The 18,066-nt window shown below is 38.6% G+C and overlaps 1 protein-coding gene across 4 annotated transcripts in view; it reads left to right on the top strand.

Moving 5' to 3' along the window:
- CSGALNACT1 (chondroitin sulfate N-acetylgalactosaminyltransferase 1) overlaps nt 1–18,066 on the top strand; it is a 216,997-nt gene that overhangs the window by 47,881 nt on the left and 151,050 nt on the right. For 3 of the 4 annotated variants that reach the window (XM_072114274.1, XM_072114260.1, XM_072114266.1), the window contains exon 2: nt 5,301–5,401. The exons of the other annotated variant lie outside the window; for it this stretch is intronic. The gene's annotated coding sequence lies outside the window, so the exon portion shown is untranslated. The remainder of the gene's footprint in view (nt 1–5,300; nt 5,402–18,066) is intronic. 4 annotated transcript variants of the gene reach the window in all.

Below are 18,066 nucleotides of genomic sequence, written 5' to 3'. Positions count from 1 at the left end.
ATGAAAAAGGTAGGGGAGAGTAGGCACCCCTTCCATGTACTGTTTTTATATTTGGAAGTGCGTGGATAGTGTCCCTTTCACTCTGGTCTGGGTGGATGTATCTGTGTACAAGGAGAGAATATGGCACTGACTAAATCCGTCAGGAACTTCAACAATACTTCCCTTATAAAGCATCAATCGATCCTGTCGAAAGCCTTCTATGTGTCTTTTAGTAGAGTGTATTGCTCGAAGTACTCGCATAATGTTATCCCTACCCTTTACAAACCTCGTTTGGTTTGTGGAAATGATGTTGGGGAGTAATGGGGACAGTTGCTACACCATAAGTTTGGCCCATATCTTTAAGTCTATGTTTAAGAGTGAGATGGATCTGTAGTGGTCTGTACCCCATTTATGCAATAAATTGATATATGCTACTAGCATAGTAGTATTTAGGCATTGCATTGTCCCTGTAATAACAAATTGTATATAGCAGCAAGGTGCGTACGGAGCAGAGAGCCAAGTTTTTGCCACACGGGATCGAGGCTATGACTTTCTCAATTCATCTACCATTACTGGCCGAGTCAGACTCTCTGCCTCCTCCACCCCCACCTTCAGCAAGCTCAGTTTGTCTATGAAACCTTGGATGTCTCTTAGCCTGTCCCTCCTATCTTAGGACCCCTTGTCCCCAGGCAGATCATAGGCCCAGCATAATATTAAACTCTCTAGCTATGTCGTCAATATCCTCCACTCTGTTATCTGCGGGTGTCTTAAAGGCGGTTCAAATAGGTTTGGCCTGTGCTTTCTTCAAGTTCATCATTGTTCTGCTTCATATATCCCTGTGTGCGTCAAATCTTTGCTGTGCCTTCGATAAATCTTTGCTGCCTCAATATTTAGTGCGTCTTTCAGTTATAAGAAAACTTATTAAAGGGCCAAAGACATTTCACATGGGCAGCCAAGCTCCAAAAATAGACCCATAACTGTGCAATGAGCCTGTTAAATAACCCCCAAGGTCTCTAAATGATTTAATATAATTCAATTAAATATTTATTGCCCAGATGGGATTTAAACTCACAACCTCCACTTTCAACCATGCCATAGAGATACAGCGCTTCTATCCACTAGACCAGTAAAAGCAAATCTTTTAGACACAGTGCCCAAACTATAAGAACCCCCCCCCTCCCCCACTTATTTATCCTAAAGTGTCAATATGGCAATTTAAGCCTTGGATTTAAATCCTATAAGCACACGGAGAACACTAATACGTTGAAAGGAGGAGGGGAAATTTGAAATATCATTGTAGCATTGACCAGAAGAATCAAGAGGCTCACAGTAGGTAACCAGCCATGTACACACCTACTCTCTCATCCTGCAGTCTGAGGTAACCAAGAATGTGTTGTGGCTGGGATTACAGAAAGCCATGAGTCTTGTCTGGTCAACTAGGTGCTGGGGCAATGGCCTGGGTGCTCACAAAGAGGGCTCTGACCATGGGCTTACTGTCAATGGGAAGATTTATTTCTGACCAGAGCTTTCATAGACTTACATTGTGACACAATCGTAATGCACTGGTATATAGAGATGTATCTCATTATCCTTTTTTTAACTTATTAATACAGTTAAATTGAATTAATACTAATGTACAAGACACCGAATAAATTATACATTTTAAAATTACCAGGATAACCTTAAAGGGGTATTCCAGGAATATAAACGTCAGGTACAAAAACCCATGATGTTATAAATAAATGAACAAAACAATTTTATTAGTTACAAAATGGAGCTTAAAAGAGTTTGATTTTATGATTCACAAAATTTTATGGCCTCTCTAAAGTTATCACCAAGTTGGCAGCCACTGGAAACTACAAGTCCCAAGATCCTTTAGTTCTCAGTAACTCGTCCTCCCTCTTATGCTCTGTTCCCAGTGATGATCTAACAGCCTTTCTTGCTCTGTTACCATAGTGATGTGTAACTGCCATCACCAAAACACTGGCCATACTGGATGCACTGCAACCAACCGACTACAGCCAAACTTAGAGGTGATCACATGACCTGTACAGGCAGGTGCAGGACATGTGATGTGGACATGTGACCATCTTCTGTCCTGTGTCTGCTCCGCGCAGAGGAAATTAACGATACATATAATAAACTGTCATAATAAAAATCAAATGCTGGTTGACTGTTTCTGATCAAAAGTTTAATTGGAAATACATAGGTGATTGGGCTGAGCCCTGCCCCCAGATGTTTGCATTGCGTTTCTAAACACCCCATGTGACCGCACCCTCAACATTGAATAGAGATAATCGGTATTGAATATCATGATATTTCTCTGGGTATCCTATCCCACTCGAAATTCTGGTATCTATGCAACCCTAGTATACAGTATATGTCCACATTCTCCAGAGGATAGACGATGGTTGGTTTTAATGGGGCAGAATTTAAAATCACTACAACTCTAATGTAGTTCCTTCCCAGTTTGAAGAACATAAAGAGGGAAAAAAAACAGTGTGAACATATCCTAGGGGGTTGATGCACATGCTATAGTCTCTAGTGTAGTACAGTACCATTTAATTTGTGTGTTGATGCTGCATATCTTTTCCTGCATGTCAGTAGACATATGTTGTGGATTTGGAAATTGAAAGATTTCACTTCAATAAGACGGGATAAAATCATCACCAGGCCTTATACAGTGATATCCACCCTTAAAGATGTTTTACAGAATTCAGGAAGACCTTGTAATGGCTTTGGTGCTGAAGACTGATTCTGGAGCACCCTTTTGACCTTCTCTGAGCCCTTACTGGTCTATCCAGAATGCTTGAAGATCACTTTGTGACAAAAATCGTGTCTCGCCCCCAAAAAAGCTAATCGTCCGGTCCTATGGATTTAGACAATGCAATACTTACCAAAAGGGAATGGTAAAGTATATGTGGATCATTTAGTTTAATAATATGCAAGTATTAGTAAGCATAGATACCACAAGTAATGATAGTCATGACCTTGGTATCTTTATTGCTGTGCTTGCTGACACTGACAAGATAGTGTTATCTTGTGTATTTTTATTCTAAAACCGCTCCAATTCTATTTCCCACCCTAGTGACATAACAAGTTGTTTATTTATACAGATGCTGATGTAAATGGAGGGCTAATCTAGAAAGCTTACATTTTGCTTTAGAAGTTGCCAAAAACAACAGCTGCTTGTAGACTTATGTGATGTACCCTAGCTGCCGCCTTCTCCCCAGCAGCTGGATTTTTGTGAATCTCATTCAGTTTGGCGTCTACACATCAGGTTACCATTCAATATAAAAGATAATCTACATCGTTACGGGTTTTAGGCTGGACTGTGTGACCTCACTTATAATCTAAGTATGGGTGAAAGCCAATGTTGACTATTTATAAGAGTGGTTTCCCAGGCTTTTTTATGATATATGAGAACAAATCGTAAAAATGACAAGGTTGGAAATAATTTTAAAGTGAAATGGAGAACGGTGGTAAAATAAAGAAGCGAGACATCCCACTGTGTCACTTTACTTTCCATCTCTATTAAAGAAACGTTTTTGTTTTCTGTTTCAAACAACATAAAATGCTGAATAAAAAATTATGTGGACAGATATTTTAGATGTGTTATCTCCTATGTGCTGATAACATTGTATCGTGTACTTAAAGATGTACTTAAAGTATGTAAGTTTACAGAGACCATCAATGTGGTTTTAAAATAATTGGATATGTAATACGACGCTCGCACTCAAGATAACTGAAATATCTTTTCATATACTAAATCATGATTGTGATGTATATGTATGTAGGTGGTATATTATTATGTCCTTCTAGATGTCTCATTGGTTGCTCTAGTCATGATGTGACTTCAAAGTAGTAGATTTAGTAAATAACATCTGTTACACTGTAAATTAGGCAGTGTTCAGATTCAACTGAAGGTGCATTAAGAAATAGGTACTACTATCTACACAATGGAATGTATGGAAGGGTTTCTCAGATGCAGTAATTCTGGACTGATTTGGTAAACTCTGTGTCCCGCTGCGTAATTTGTGTGCGCTATATAAATTAAATTAAAAAAAAAAAAACTTGGTTTCACAAGTCATGACCAAGAAGGAATTTATAAAGGGAAATCTACCATCTAAATCAAGCATGGATAACCCAGGAACACTCCCTGATAGATCCAGGCACTGTGATAGTGGTAATCCTGTTATATTTGTTATCCATGGCCTCCTTCCTTCTAAAATCAATGTTTAAAATGCTGTGAATCAGTCCAAAGGGCTCCTGGTGGTGTTACTAGAGCCCCTGCATGCTGTAAATTTCTCAGCTGTAAAACTACCTAACCCACCTTCTGCTTCATTTCTTCCCCTTCCCTCTGCATTATGTAAGCTCACTGCTGCACAGAAAGTTTCAACACACAGTGGGAGGGGGAAGTGCTCTTTGAATACTGTAACAGCCTATGAATCTGCAGCATGGAGGAGCTCTGGAAACTGCCCCAGTAGCCTTTCAGACTCATTAGCATAATTTAAAAAGTTGCTTTTAGATGGAGACCATGGATAACACATATAAGAACATTATCATAGTCATGGTGCCTGGATATATGAGTGTTCTTGCTTTATCATGCTTGAGACCAATAGTAGATTTCCTTTAATGGATCATGAAAAGCACTAATACAATGACACCAGTGTGGGAAGAACCTTACCAAATTATATCATGCACAATATTTTTTCTTTTATTGTTTCGGGGTTAAAACTGCTTAGCATGCTGGTGCTGGAACTGCAGTCTCCCCTTAAAATTCGCAGAATATTTCTGAAGACTCCTCTGCAGTGTATGCTTCGTGACTTTGGGCAAGCAAGCTGTTTCAATATATTGTTTTCTTTAATTCAGTTGTTTGTGATGCATCTTAAAGCATTTCATCGCTCTTCACCACCATTAGCAGAAATTCTGCTGTTGAAATCATTCAGCCTTATAATGTCCTGCTTGGGTAAGACACACATTTGTCTGAGCATACAAAAGTTTTAATTTGTCAATAATTATGATCACTTTCTGTAGTGTAGTGGCCTACAACACCGCTTTAATTTGTGGTGTCTGCAGAGCTTTCCCAATAAATACTTTCATCACTCATTTTGGCACTAGTGATGCTAATCTAACACAGCCAGAAGATGAAACCTTTAGAATTAATTGCCGAACTTCCCAGACTTGGCTATTGTGACTAAAGTGGCTGACCGGGATAATGTACTATAGTAAATGGATTAAAATGTTGATAGCTGTGGATATTACAGACCAAAATATAAAGAAATATAAAATTTAAAATAACCATTGTCCTGTATTTTCAGATTAACATGGAATCCAATCTATTCTAATGAAAAAGAACAAAGAAGAGCCCAGTCCTAAATATTAAAGTCCTTATTATGAAAGCCAAATTCTGTAACCCATGGTAAGTGGTGTTTGATTTTCAGTGCATGTAATATATAATGATACAGATGAATGAGCTGCATGCACATTGTACAAATGAAACCTCTCCAAAAAAAAAAGCTTGAAGGATCAATAGCCAGGACAGGCTGAATGTTATCAGTCTAAACATTGGAGGTGTCCCTTGCGCATTGCTATGGACGAATTGATTTTTAATTAAATAAAATATACTGTATATACTCAAGAATAAGATGACTTTTTCAGCACAATTTTTGTACTGATAAAGCCCCACTCAGCTTTTACTCGATTATATAAAAAAATAAAGTTAGTACTCGCCGACTGGTGCAGTCCTATGGCGTCCTCTTCTCCCCTAAGCAGGTCTTCGGGTTCCCAGCAGATGGCAAGACCGACACGTAATTAGTTTCCCTGTGGGGAGATTGCATAGACATGGATCTGCCTGTCTGGCCGGGAACCCAATTTTGAAGTTGACCAGGGACGCCTATTTATTTTGTGCTGTGTAACAATATAAGACATCTGCACATGTTCAGTCCATGGTATTGTATTGTTATTCTGCTCAGATTCCACAGACCAAGCACAGTGTGCTGCATAGAAGTTCTTGCATCATACATAAATTTTACACTGCCGATTCTGTTCGGCTAGCAGACCAGGAGTCCTTGCATCAGATTTCTGTACTATGCAAGGCCTCCCATCCAATGCATTGTGCTTGTTCTGTGGGGTCTGACCAGCACACGCATCCATTTCCATGGAACATGTTCAGGGTAATTAAACAATTGAGATTTAAAGTTTGGGGTTGCTCAAACCATTCCTTAGCAATACCTTTCAATAGCCAGGAGGATCAGCTGTGGAAATCTGCTTATTGTGAAGACCTCTGCACTTTATACACAGCGTAGAGATGGGGGAAGTGTCACAATTCCTGGCATGCGCCAGAAAACTGGTGCTCAAGCCATCATAAATGCCTCCTAGAGACTAATATATCTAGTTGTGTGGTAAAATATCATGAAACCGTGTTGAAAAGCTATGGTACTCCATATCTGGACAGCAAGGAGTATGTAAGGGTCATTAAAATGGGTGAGGATTTAAAGCCATAGAACAGTGATGGCGAACCTTTTGGAGACCGAGTGCCCAAACGACAACCGAAATCCACTTATTTACCATGAAGTGCCAACATGCCATTCTGGCGGCAACTTATTGCTACCAGTTCTTCAACATCTTTCAATCGTATCAGCCCCCTGAAGCCACCAATACAGTTGAAAGAAAGAGGGCAAATTCAGCCCTCATTGTAGCTTCTATCCAGGGTCTCTCTGTACAGGAAGAATTGTCAGTCCAGCAGGAGGACCTTCAAGGTTTTTCTGTCAAAACCTTCTCATTTTTCCTGCAGTTTCCGCACAGTCAATGAAGTGTTGCTTTAAAATAGCGCTGATGGGAGCATTTCTTAATTTGCCTGGGAGGAACGAAGAATCTGTGGATTTTGTCCTGTTTGGTGAACTCTGTCCTTAGGTGATTGCCTGAGTGCCCACAGAGAGGGCTCTGAGTGCCAGCTCTGGCACCCGTGCCATTGGTTCGCCACCACTGCCATAGAAGATTCCTATAAGAAGTTGGGAGGGCACAGACCATACGTTTTATAATTGGAAAATGGCATAGCAGTTGCATAGGGTCTTAAATTTATAAAAAAAATTTTTAACCTGGCAAGATATAATCGATTATCAACTTTTTCCACACATCATGGCCTTTCACATTGTATGTCTGCTTATTCTTCACTAGGGTAATCACGGCCCAGTTTATCACGGTACTTTTCTAGGGTTAGGTGTGAATTGCTTAAAAACACAGGAAATTCCCAGAGAAGTGAACATTGGTGTATTTCGTAAGCGGTTTTACCAAAGCAGTAAATATAATCCTTTCTGTTATCACACAGAACTTTTTTTGTTGAATTTATTTTAAGTTTTATTCTTTAATCTGCAGGCATATAAGAAAAAGATAAGAGGGCACAGGGAGTACATTCAGTTTAATGGCCACAATTTATCTTTGCCTTAAGTGAGCAATACCTCTTGTGTGAAATGTGTATATTATATAACAGAAATGTGATATTGTACGGTGCATCTGATATACAATATGTATGTGTATGTATATATTCATATATTTAAAAGAAAATGTTGTGAACTGATGTTGTTGCCTGAATATTAAATTGCTGATCTGTTTTGTTTGCATTCACTTAGCAGTACAGGCAGTAAGTTGAATTTGTATGTAAGTCGGAACTGTATATTTTATCATTGTAATCCCAGCCAGAACTTTTTTGGTCTCTGTGACAATTGGATTTTAAAAATGTTGGCTTGTCATAAGAATCAGGATTAACAATAAAGCTTCATTACAGACACCTTTGATAACTGTTAGAGCTGATCATTGTAGCCTAGGACTAAAGTACAATAAATTACCAATATCCAGAGGTCCGTTTGTAACTAGGGGTCGTATGTAAGTCGAGTGTTCTTAAGTAGGGGACCGCTTGTATATGTCTGGGACCATAAAACATGTCCTGACTTTTAATGTACAGTTTTTAGATTTCTATGTGCAGAAGACATGCTAGAGTAGATCTGAAGAAGGAGACTTTTTCACTTCCTTTATAAATTTTTCACCTGGATTTATGTTAGCTCTTTTGTTGCTTTATCAACCCATTAGGACTGGTGCCAATTCATTGAATTAGAGTGGCCCATTCATTTATCTCACATTATCTCTGTGCACGGAAGGGCTTCTGGTCTGTGCTATTTGCCACATCCGTGGTACAGTGATTTTCATAAATGCTTTACTGCGCTATAGTTATCAATGGGTTCTTTCACAGTGGCTTTTTTCAAGGATCCGTTGTCCACAGAAATAATTTAGAAGCCTGTCTTTTTTTTTTTTTTTATACTTATGTGATTCATGGCAGAAGTGTATGGGTCCACAAAATAAAATGACCGGTCAGTTTTTTTAACTGCTGAGGCTAAAAAGCAATCTTAAACCTTTCGTTTTTTTTGCGGATGCAGAAACTAAACAAAAGCAAAACTGAGGCAAAACTCAACGAATGCGTAAAGGACACGCCACTTACACTTTAGTGTGAATCCACCCTCGGGATACATTCACATGAAAGTGTGCTCACCCAGCCATAGCCTAGGTGAGCACATGTCTGCGCGCTAGAGAGGAGCCCTCTCCTCTCATAGGAAAACACTGGGAAAGATAAAGCATGCTTTTTCTTTTTCCTGTCTACAGTATGGAACAGTGGACACATGTGTGGCACCTTGCCACCACCGGGTCGCCATAGCCATCTATAGGGACATATATCCGTCCGCAAGATATGTCTCTACGATGATCGTGCGAATGTGGCCCTACACCTTCCATGTGTTATTATTTCTAAAAAATTTTTTAAAAAGGTTACAAGGCCTAATTCTTACTTGCAATATGTGTCATGCCTCATACGTCTTCATAATGCCCTACTGTTCTGACTAGTACAACAAAGGAGGTGTTGTGTCTCCACAAAAAGTCCTTGCACTAACATTTGTTGCAGTAAATTAGACAAAATAATAGGAGGTTCAGAGTACAACTCAACAGTGTTATCATCCAGCATCAGACGCATTGATGAATCTGGTGCAGAAGAATATTGTTTTGGGCCACATAACCCCACATACATTAAACCATTTTAATTGACAGTAATAGTTTTTTTTTTTCTTTTACTTTTGTAATTATTGTATAATATATTTCCTAACATTGCATGCTTGATCCACATTATGAGCATTTATCCTTGCTTTTATATTGGTATTTATATTATATTGGATTTGCTTCCTAGCTCTGTCTATAGATTCTTTACTTAGTGTTAGGTCAAGGTATTGAACTTTTATGAGAGAGTAAACTTTTCTTATTCTGAAAAGTGTTTTGTCTTTTGCCAGCTATGCCAATAATACCCATTTTTAAGATGTTTTTCTGAATATCTTGACATATTATTTTACTGTTAGTACTATATGTTCTATTCTTGTTGTTTTAACAGCAGGTAGAAATTTGGCAATCTACCTGGTGTGCTCATGCAGTTCCTGGCAAACATCTGTCTGAACAGGTAACATGCAGGCTGAGCCAGCGATGCATAATTGTTATACAGGATGAACATGGCAACCATAGGATATCTTAAAATAAGATATGGCTCCATGTTTTCTGAATTTGCTTCTGCATGCTTATTTAGATTTTTCTGTTTCAACCCTGGTTTTCCAAGTTCTGTGAACTTTTTTTTGAGTATTACTTCAATCACTCTATGGGTTTATATTTTGCAGCCGGGGTCTTAGGTTGATATTAGGGGAGTTTAATGTTAGAAGAGATCTAACCAAAGACCGTTTGCTGCCACTGTCTAGAGGGCCAGTTGTGAAGACCAATTATTTGTTCATTATATAATTTAGCTTATAACTAGGCCCAATTGTGACCAAATTGTATTTGGTGGTTGCTAAGATGCCATAAAGAGTATTATTGAAAATAAGGTTAGCACTTAGCAAATATTTGCTAAGTGAGTGCCGTTTTCTTCTTCCTTTCATTGGATTGTGGATTTCTATCAAGCTCTACGTGCACCCCACAGGGGGACTTGTGTCGCATCAGTTCACACGTGCAGCCACACTTGCAGGACTTGGACTGTGTTTTCCGTTTGTGGAGTCGTTGGTGCCAGTCATTGTGCTCTTTATTATCTGGATATCATGTGTGTTCTTGATAGTTCTTATATAGTATGATTTTAAAGGAAATCAACCATTTGAAAAACAAAAAAAACCTAGAAATACTCACCTCTGCCCCTCTTGCTTTTGATTCTGGCGCTGTCCTCCACTAGTCTTCACATGCCGGGATCACTTAGAAAAAAAAAAGGTATAATTAACAGGCCGGAGTGTGGGGACAAGATGTCCAGCGTTCCAGGTTACTAATTATGCAAACACCCCCACACCTCCCTCTCCGATAGGGGTCTCCTCTAGATAAAAGTGGGGGTTTCAGGTTCTGGCTAGTTTCTAGGGGCGTCAAATTTGCCAGATTGGCTGTTTGGCCGCCAACCCAGCAATATGTCCAGGATGTGCGGCCAATCCCTGAACCTGAATGTGAACATTGGGTCTGCTCATCTCTGGTGGGAATACCCAGTGCGAACTACAATACAGGAGACCTCCAGTGCAGGCAAAAAAAATGGATCTGCTCTGGAGGTGTCTAGCATCAGCCTCTGCTCTGGAGGTGTCTAGCATCAGCCTCTGCTCTGGAGGTGTCTAGCATCAGCCTCTGCTCTGGAGGTGTCTAGCATCAGCCTCTGCTCTGGAGGTGTCTAGCATCAGCCTCTGCTCTGGAGGTGTCTAGCATCAGCCTCTGCTCTGGAGGTGTCTAGCATCAGCCTCTGCTCTGGAGGTGTCTAGCATCAGCCTCTGCTCTGGAGGTGTCTAGCATCGGCCTCTGCTCTGGAGGTGTCTAGCATCGGCCTCTGCTCTGGAGGTGTCTAGCATCGGCCTCTGCTCTGGAGGTGTCTAGCATCGGCCTCTGCTCTGGAGGTGTCTAGCATCGGCCTCTGCTCTGGAGGTGTCTAGCATCGGCCTCTGCTCTGGAGGTGTCTAGCATCGGCCTCTGCTCTGGAGGTGTCTAGCATCGGCCTCTGCTCTGGAGGTGTCTAGCATCGGCCTCTGCTCTGGAGGTGTCTAGCATCGGCCTCTGCTCTGGAGGTGTCTAGCATCGGCCTCTGCTCTGGAGGTGTCTAGCATCGGCCTCTGCTCTGGAGGTGTCTAGCATCGGCCTCTGCTCTGGAGGTGTCTAGCATCGGCCTCTGCTCTGGAGGTGTCTAGCATCGGCCTCTGCTCTGGAGGTGTCTAGCATCGGCCTCTGCTCTGGAGGTGTCTAGCATCGGCCTCTGCTCTGGAGGTGTCTAGCATCGGCCTCTGCTCTGGAGGTGTCTAGCATCGGCCTCTGCTCTGGAGGTGTCTAGCATCGGCCTCTGCTCTGGAGGTGTCTAGCATCGGCCTCTGCTCTGGAGGTGTCTAGCATCGGCCTCTGCTCTGGAGGTGTCTAGCATCGGCCTCTGCTCTGGAGGTGTCTAGCATCGGCCTCTGCTCTGGAGGTGTCTAGCATCGGCCTCTGCTCTGGAGGTGTCTAGCATCGGCCTCTGCTCCAGCCATATCTGAAGCCTGCCCATCCGTGGTTGCAAATTTTTGCAGAACGTGGTATACTGCAAGATTGTGTGACCATTGTCCTCTGCAGGTGGGTAAGACTTCTGAGTCTGGGCTTGTTCTAAGAGCTATTCATATGAAATGTAGTATGTACATTGATTCTTAAACTTCCATTCAGTAAAATAGCTTACATCTGAATTGTGTTGTTGATGTACTTCCATGTGGTTTTCTTTATTGTCTTGGTTTGTTGAAGCTTTATGGTTGGAATATATTAGTACGATTTCTCTGCTGAAAATTGAGGCAATATTGAAGATGGTTATGGCTATTACATACTGTATTTTGTAACTTGCGTGTCATAATTAAAGTATCATTGTCGTCTTGGAAACTGTTGACCATCTTCAATTGATTGAAGAAAGATCACACTATAGTACAATGTGTGTATTTCCGTCGGTGTCATCTAAGGATGATCTTTTCTTTTGGTATTCTCGCTTATTTGTTAAAGTGAAAATCTAGAAGGAAGGGATATACAAAGTAATCTTACTACTATGGAGTACCTGCAGAACTTCCATCCATCTGCCAATGTGTGACGATCCATGTCCCACTATTTCTTTATAGACAGGACATTAATAGAGAAAATTGTTGTTGATTTACCTAAAAGACATGTGAAACCTAAAAGTCTCATGTCTTTTGGATAAACACATAATACAGTTATGTGTTTCACATCTCCTGGACACCCCCCCTCCTAAGGCTACAGGGTTCACTTGGTAAGCCATCAAACTGATATTGGGGACTGATTTTGTGAAAATTTAATAGTTTCTATTCATGTTGGTAATTTTCTTTCACATTTTTGTACATTTTTTAAAATATTTGTGTTCAACCCTAATAGGAAATATGTTACAAAAAGTAAGTCATCCTAACCCTTGTATTTTCACTTTTAAAAACCTAAAAAGGGACATTTTATGGGTTTGTGCAATTTTTACATGGAGATATATATCAACAGTTCTGTATAGAGACTAGGTAAAAGTTAGTTTTCACTATGCTTGCAGATCAGTAATGTTGGCTTTCATCTATGTTGTAAAAAATTTCAGATATTTTACATTAACATACATATATTACATTGAAAAGGGTGACAATGTTTTGAACTTCGGTCAGGCCTGGAATTGCGACTTTTCCCTATTTCACCACCTCATCAAGTAGGCGTGAAGTGGGCTGTGTTGGAGCTGCACTAGTCTGTGCTGATGACCAGACAGGGCCTGCTGTAGAATTATTGACATGCAGCTGAAGCCTCTAGGTATATCTGGTGTAAGCTTGTTGGTGGGGTTAATAGTGCTTGATAAACTCCCTCTCACATCCCACTTTCCATTACAGCTCTGAACATGAGACTATGATCGTTTTGTAGACCATCATCTCGGCTATCTCCTACATAAACAAGTGTTTTGCTCCTAAAAATCTAAATTTAAATTTCTATTTTGTTAATCCACCTTTGCCTGAATCCTTCTGGGCATACTCTTAACCAACATCTGATTTCAGTCTCTTCTACATGTTCACAATGATCAATTCACTTGGTATGAATACAGTTTTATTTCTTATACTCTACCAACAAATGTTGGATTGGCTGCCAGTCCCCAAACTTCAATGCAATCCAACAACTGAACGTCAATTTCATTGAACCATCTCTAAATGATTTGGGTTGTTAGCCTGCTGGAACGTTATGTTGTTCTTTTCATACCTATATTACCTGGGTGAACAAAGTGACAATCTTGTAAGATACTCAATTACACCTAAACATTGAGACCACACTCAATCCTAGTATAACTGATGAAGCAGGTCTGTATCCTGCAAGGCAAATTAAGGATTATACCATTCCAATAGAATGATTCTTCAGAGGTGGTCTCCATAGCTCCTCTGTGACTTTTTTTTTTCAGGGCTTGCATGAGCCCTAAACACTGTACACTATACCATGTTCCTTGTTCTACCTCTCACCTAACTTTACACTTATATTCATCTGTATACCACCATTATTTGTTAGGAAATGAATGACTGCTCTATTCCTATGTTTCTTGCCTCTTTTGACCCATTAATGTCTACAGTTGTAACTTGTGTACATAAATAAAAATGTCAACTATTGTTATATATTTGCAATCAATATTTTTTTCTATTGTCTACAAACTAATGAAGAAAAGGATATATATACTTGTTTTTTTAAGATCATAAAGTGTTTGACAGCCTGTAAAACCTGTACACACTAAAAACAAATATAACAGTGGGCCCAATAGCCAGGTAATTGGATAGGATAAAATTCTTAATAACCTACTGGATTTTATTGGTAACATTCCTCACTCTTGGATAATGTCACTTTTACCTTTTCAGCAGCCTCTTTGTTTACCTAGCAAAAGTCACCTGTTTTATAGGAATCATATAATGTGTAATGGCTCTGTAAATTCGATTGGAAAATAAAACTTTCAAGGTGACTTGATCTACACAGAGCACTTTTCATTTATTGAAAGTTAAAAATATCTTCAGGCATTTCAATAATTATTTCTAAATAACATCAGAATTATTATGTTTTTTTGCTTTTATTGGAAAGTCACCTTTTGGATTTTACTCTTCTTTTTTATTTTTTTTTAACAGAAAACTGTTGGTTATGTTGTAGGAATCCTGAACTAGATTTACCAGTATATAGTATACTGACAGCTAAACTCAGAAATTGTTTTTTTTTTTTTAAATCCTGTTGTAGGACAGTCATCGGTATTTGCATTATCCCATTGTTATCTGTAAAAAATAAAACGTATACAGCAAAAAAATATATTTTTGTTCATCACAAATCTCATGTCAAATCACTGACAAAGTGCAAAAAGAAAAAATTGCACGGTGAAAGCCCTACACATACTGTTACCATTACTGGGGTGTTTTAGACACCATTGTTTTGTTATTTTACCCTTCCCTTAGTTCAATTCATTTCATGATTGGAGCAGAACAATAAAGTTGACCAGCTAAATTAGGGCTTAACCTTACAGATATAACAACTATAGGACAGGACCATAAATGTACGAACAAACAGCGGCTCGCTCACTCTTACATTAACTTGTATTGAGCATGGTTACAGTACAGTGCATGCACCATAACTCACAGCCATGTGAATATGCCAAGGAGATGCGCCACAAATGGTTCCACACTGGAATAGGACCTGCTTTATAATTTGCACTGTGGCAATTGCACAGAAATTGTACATGTTTCTGAGCATGAACATTTAACACAACAAAATTATAGAAAATCTATAGAAAGTGTTTTTGGGTGTATTTAAGCTTCAACTTGAAGTCTGCATCCACAGTATCTTCAATGTGATATTTTTTTTCAATTATATGATTATTGCTTGCTTGTGATTATTATCAAAAGTCCAAAAGTGGGAAAGCATAAGATATAACATTTAATTGTTGGTTAAGACCAATCGTAAAAAATAATTTGAAAATTATGGGACCAGCAATTGTTGCTGTTTATTGCAAATCTTTATTTCCAATCGCAATGGTAGCATGATTTTATTCAAAGTCTTATATAAAATTCTATTTTATTAATTTTGCTGTAACCACATCTTAACCAGTTCTGTTGCGGTATAACTAACTCACATTTATCTGAACAGACCACACACATAGTTTTCACAGATGTATGTATTTCTTTTGTTAAGGCACGGTCGATTTGCTGATTGATTTTTAAGGCAACATGTCCATTTAGAACCAAGTGAGGGATGTCACACATTTGTCTGCAGTGTCTTGTAGTGGATGTACACTTTCACACCATAAGGCTCGTGCCCACTTCTATGGAGTAATTTTATGTGAGTAAGCATTTGATGTGGAAGTTCAAAAACAGACTAAATTTATCAGAACAACTGATATAGATATAGATATAAAAGGGGGTTTCTTGTTTCTTGATGCTGATGGCCTGTGGTATCAGTAGGGGGTTAGACTTTTGGACCCCCACTCTGTTGAATCCTATGCCAAAAAGAAACACTTATGCACATATATCATTTGTTTTCCTTTGCAACTTTTTAAAGTTAGCCGAGGTCAGGATACTTTAGCAGTGCAGTTTCTAAATTTAAGAATTTTTTTTTGCAACTTTTTAAGTGCATGTATGGAACTAAGCTTAGTACTCAGTTTTGCACCTAAAAAGTTTCTAATTTGCTCTGCAAAAAGTTGCAGAACAAATAAAACATTTGTTTTATATATTTAGGAACACTGCACTAGACACACTGATCAGCTAGCATCTAAAGATCCTGGCATAGTCACAAAAATGCACCTAAAATGTCCCAAAAATAAAAAAAAAACCTGCAAAAACAAGAGAAAAACAGATCAAAATAAAGATACATGTCCCCCACTCAGAATTAAACCAGAACAATGTTTTTGTTCTTTGTGTACTAGCTTAGCTACAGTTGCTTAAACATTACACAGCAAATGGAATTATTCTTCCGGGTCCGTTATCTGTGTTGATTCCAATTGTTTGACCTCCACTGAGAGAAAAGGTCATCAATATCATAATACTGAAAAACCCCTTTAAGGCTAAGCAGAAGGGAAAATTTCATAATGGGAGTTATAATAGATCCTGCCAAACACAGATGGGATGTATTTGTTTTGTTTTTGCCACTTTGAGGTTTTATAATAATTTCATAAAATAGTTGTATCTGGGAGTAACAAGTTATTGGAATTGGTTTGCATAACAATAGCATTTGTTATATGGTTACTTTGTTACATTTTTTTCCACTGATCTCCATAGATGATGCTTATAACTGACAACTTTTGTTATTAGCGGAGTTTATATTTTGCTTGTTCAAATGAATCTATTAATTGCTCTTTTGTGTCTACTAAAAACACATTTTATATTTGCATATCCAATGACGAAGTGTTGTCTTCCTCTTTTATAGACTAGGCTGGATTCTTTTGTCAGTAAAAGCTTATACCCTGTTTCCCCGAAAATAAGACAGTGTCTTATATTAATTTTTGCTCCTAAAAGGGCACTAGGTCTTATTTTCAGGGAATGTCTTATTTTTCCATAAACAAGAATTTACATCTATCGTTGAACAGAAAATCAACTTCTCTAACACCCTTCTGACTCTCCAAACTCTGAATTTCCTGCTGTATTTCTTGTGACTCCATTTCTATTGGAATCATTGGCCCCAGTCTCTCATGTTTAGTAATAGCACTTTCCATAAATGACCCTTCTTATCCTGGTAGCTGCTGGTATCACATTTGCAGCACAACAGTCATTGATTTAATTCCATGAATTCTTCCCCATGGCACAACCTTCTACAAAATCTAAAAGATTTACTAATAATAATGTATGATGTGGGGGGAGCTGCTGCAATGACTGCCGCTAGGTCTTATTTTCAGGGGAGGCCTTATATTTCTAAACCTGAACAAAATTGTACTAGGTATTATTTTCAGGGGATGTCTTATTTTAGGGGAAACAGGGTATTTACTTGAAATTGCCTGTTTTCAGACAGTATTTTGGCTTTGCTTATATGTGTGCCATATTTGTTATGTTATTTATTCAAACATAGGGACTAAATTTAGCTCTACACATTTTTGCATAGTCCATAAAACCTTTGTTGGAACATCTTGCAACAAGCAAATGTTATGTAGATCCTACACATCACTACTATTACAGTATTCAAGTAAGTAAGCCCCCACAATAGCCGTACTCGAGAAGAAGAATTTCTAGGTACTGACCTGACGACTGGGTTATGACAGTATCCAATGATTTCCAGGACAATATGGGTGTAAAGAATCAGATTTAATCAGTCCAGCACGATGAAGAAGCAGCACTCTAAAGAAGTTAGAAGGTTTATACACCAAAGGTGCAGGATGCACCATTTCAGCTAACTCAATGTAGCCATTTTCCTACAGAGTAGCTCAGAATAAAAGAATATCAGAATAGATATGAATATCCAATCACAAAATATTGTATATGGAGCAGAAAGTATTTACTAGCAGACTGTACATTGATTTCTATAGAATACAACACAAGTTGGTCAATAAGTTGGTTTTGTATAAAGCAAAAAATACCGTCTGAGCTTGAAAAACATGTTACAATATATTTACATTCCCAAAGTGACTGAACAGCTCATGACAAACATGGCGTGCTCTATTTATCTGCATGAATGTAACCAACTGAATAGAATGTGACTGAAGAATTTATCTTTTTTGTGCTGCAGTTTGATGAAGGTGGATCACTCTGGTTACACATTCTTGTAAAGAAAGTGACATTTTTTGTTAAACTTGGTTGATTAAGTTATTTGTAAAAATCACATATCGAGCAGAGAAACCTTTAAAAAAAACACTTGTCAAAGCTCTTTGTATTCACAGCATGTAAGACATACCATGAGTTACACTTTTCTCATGCAAGGTCCATGAGAACTTCTTACTTGTGTGGTAGTGACTTGTTGTGAGAGCATAGCTTGCATATATAAACTTTTAAAAAATTGGTATCGGTATTTTTTTGGTACTGTTACTGAATTCTGAATTTATACTGATGTAGATACTTTTCTGTTGTA

This window comes from Engystomops pustulosus, chromosome 1 (genome assembly GCF_040894005.1).
Source record: "Engystomops pustulosus chromosome 1, aEngPut4.maternal, whole genome shotgun sequence".
NCBI lineage: Eukaryota > Metazoa > Chordata > Amphibia > Anura > Leptodactylidae > Engystomops > Engystomops pustulosus.
The sequence above is the reverse complement of the archived record's forward strand: the minus strand, read 5'-3'. Positions and strand labels throughout refer to the sequence as shown.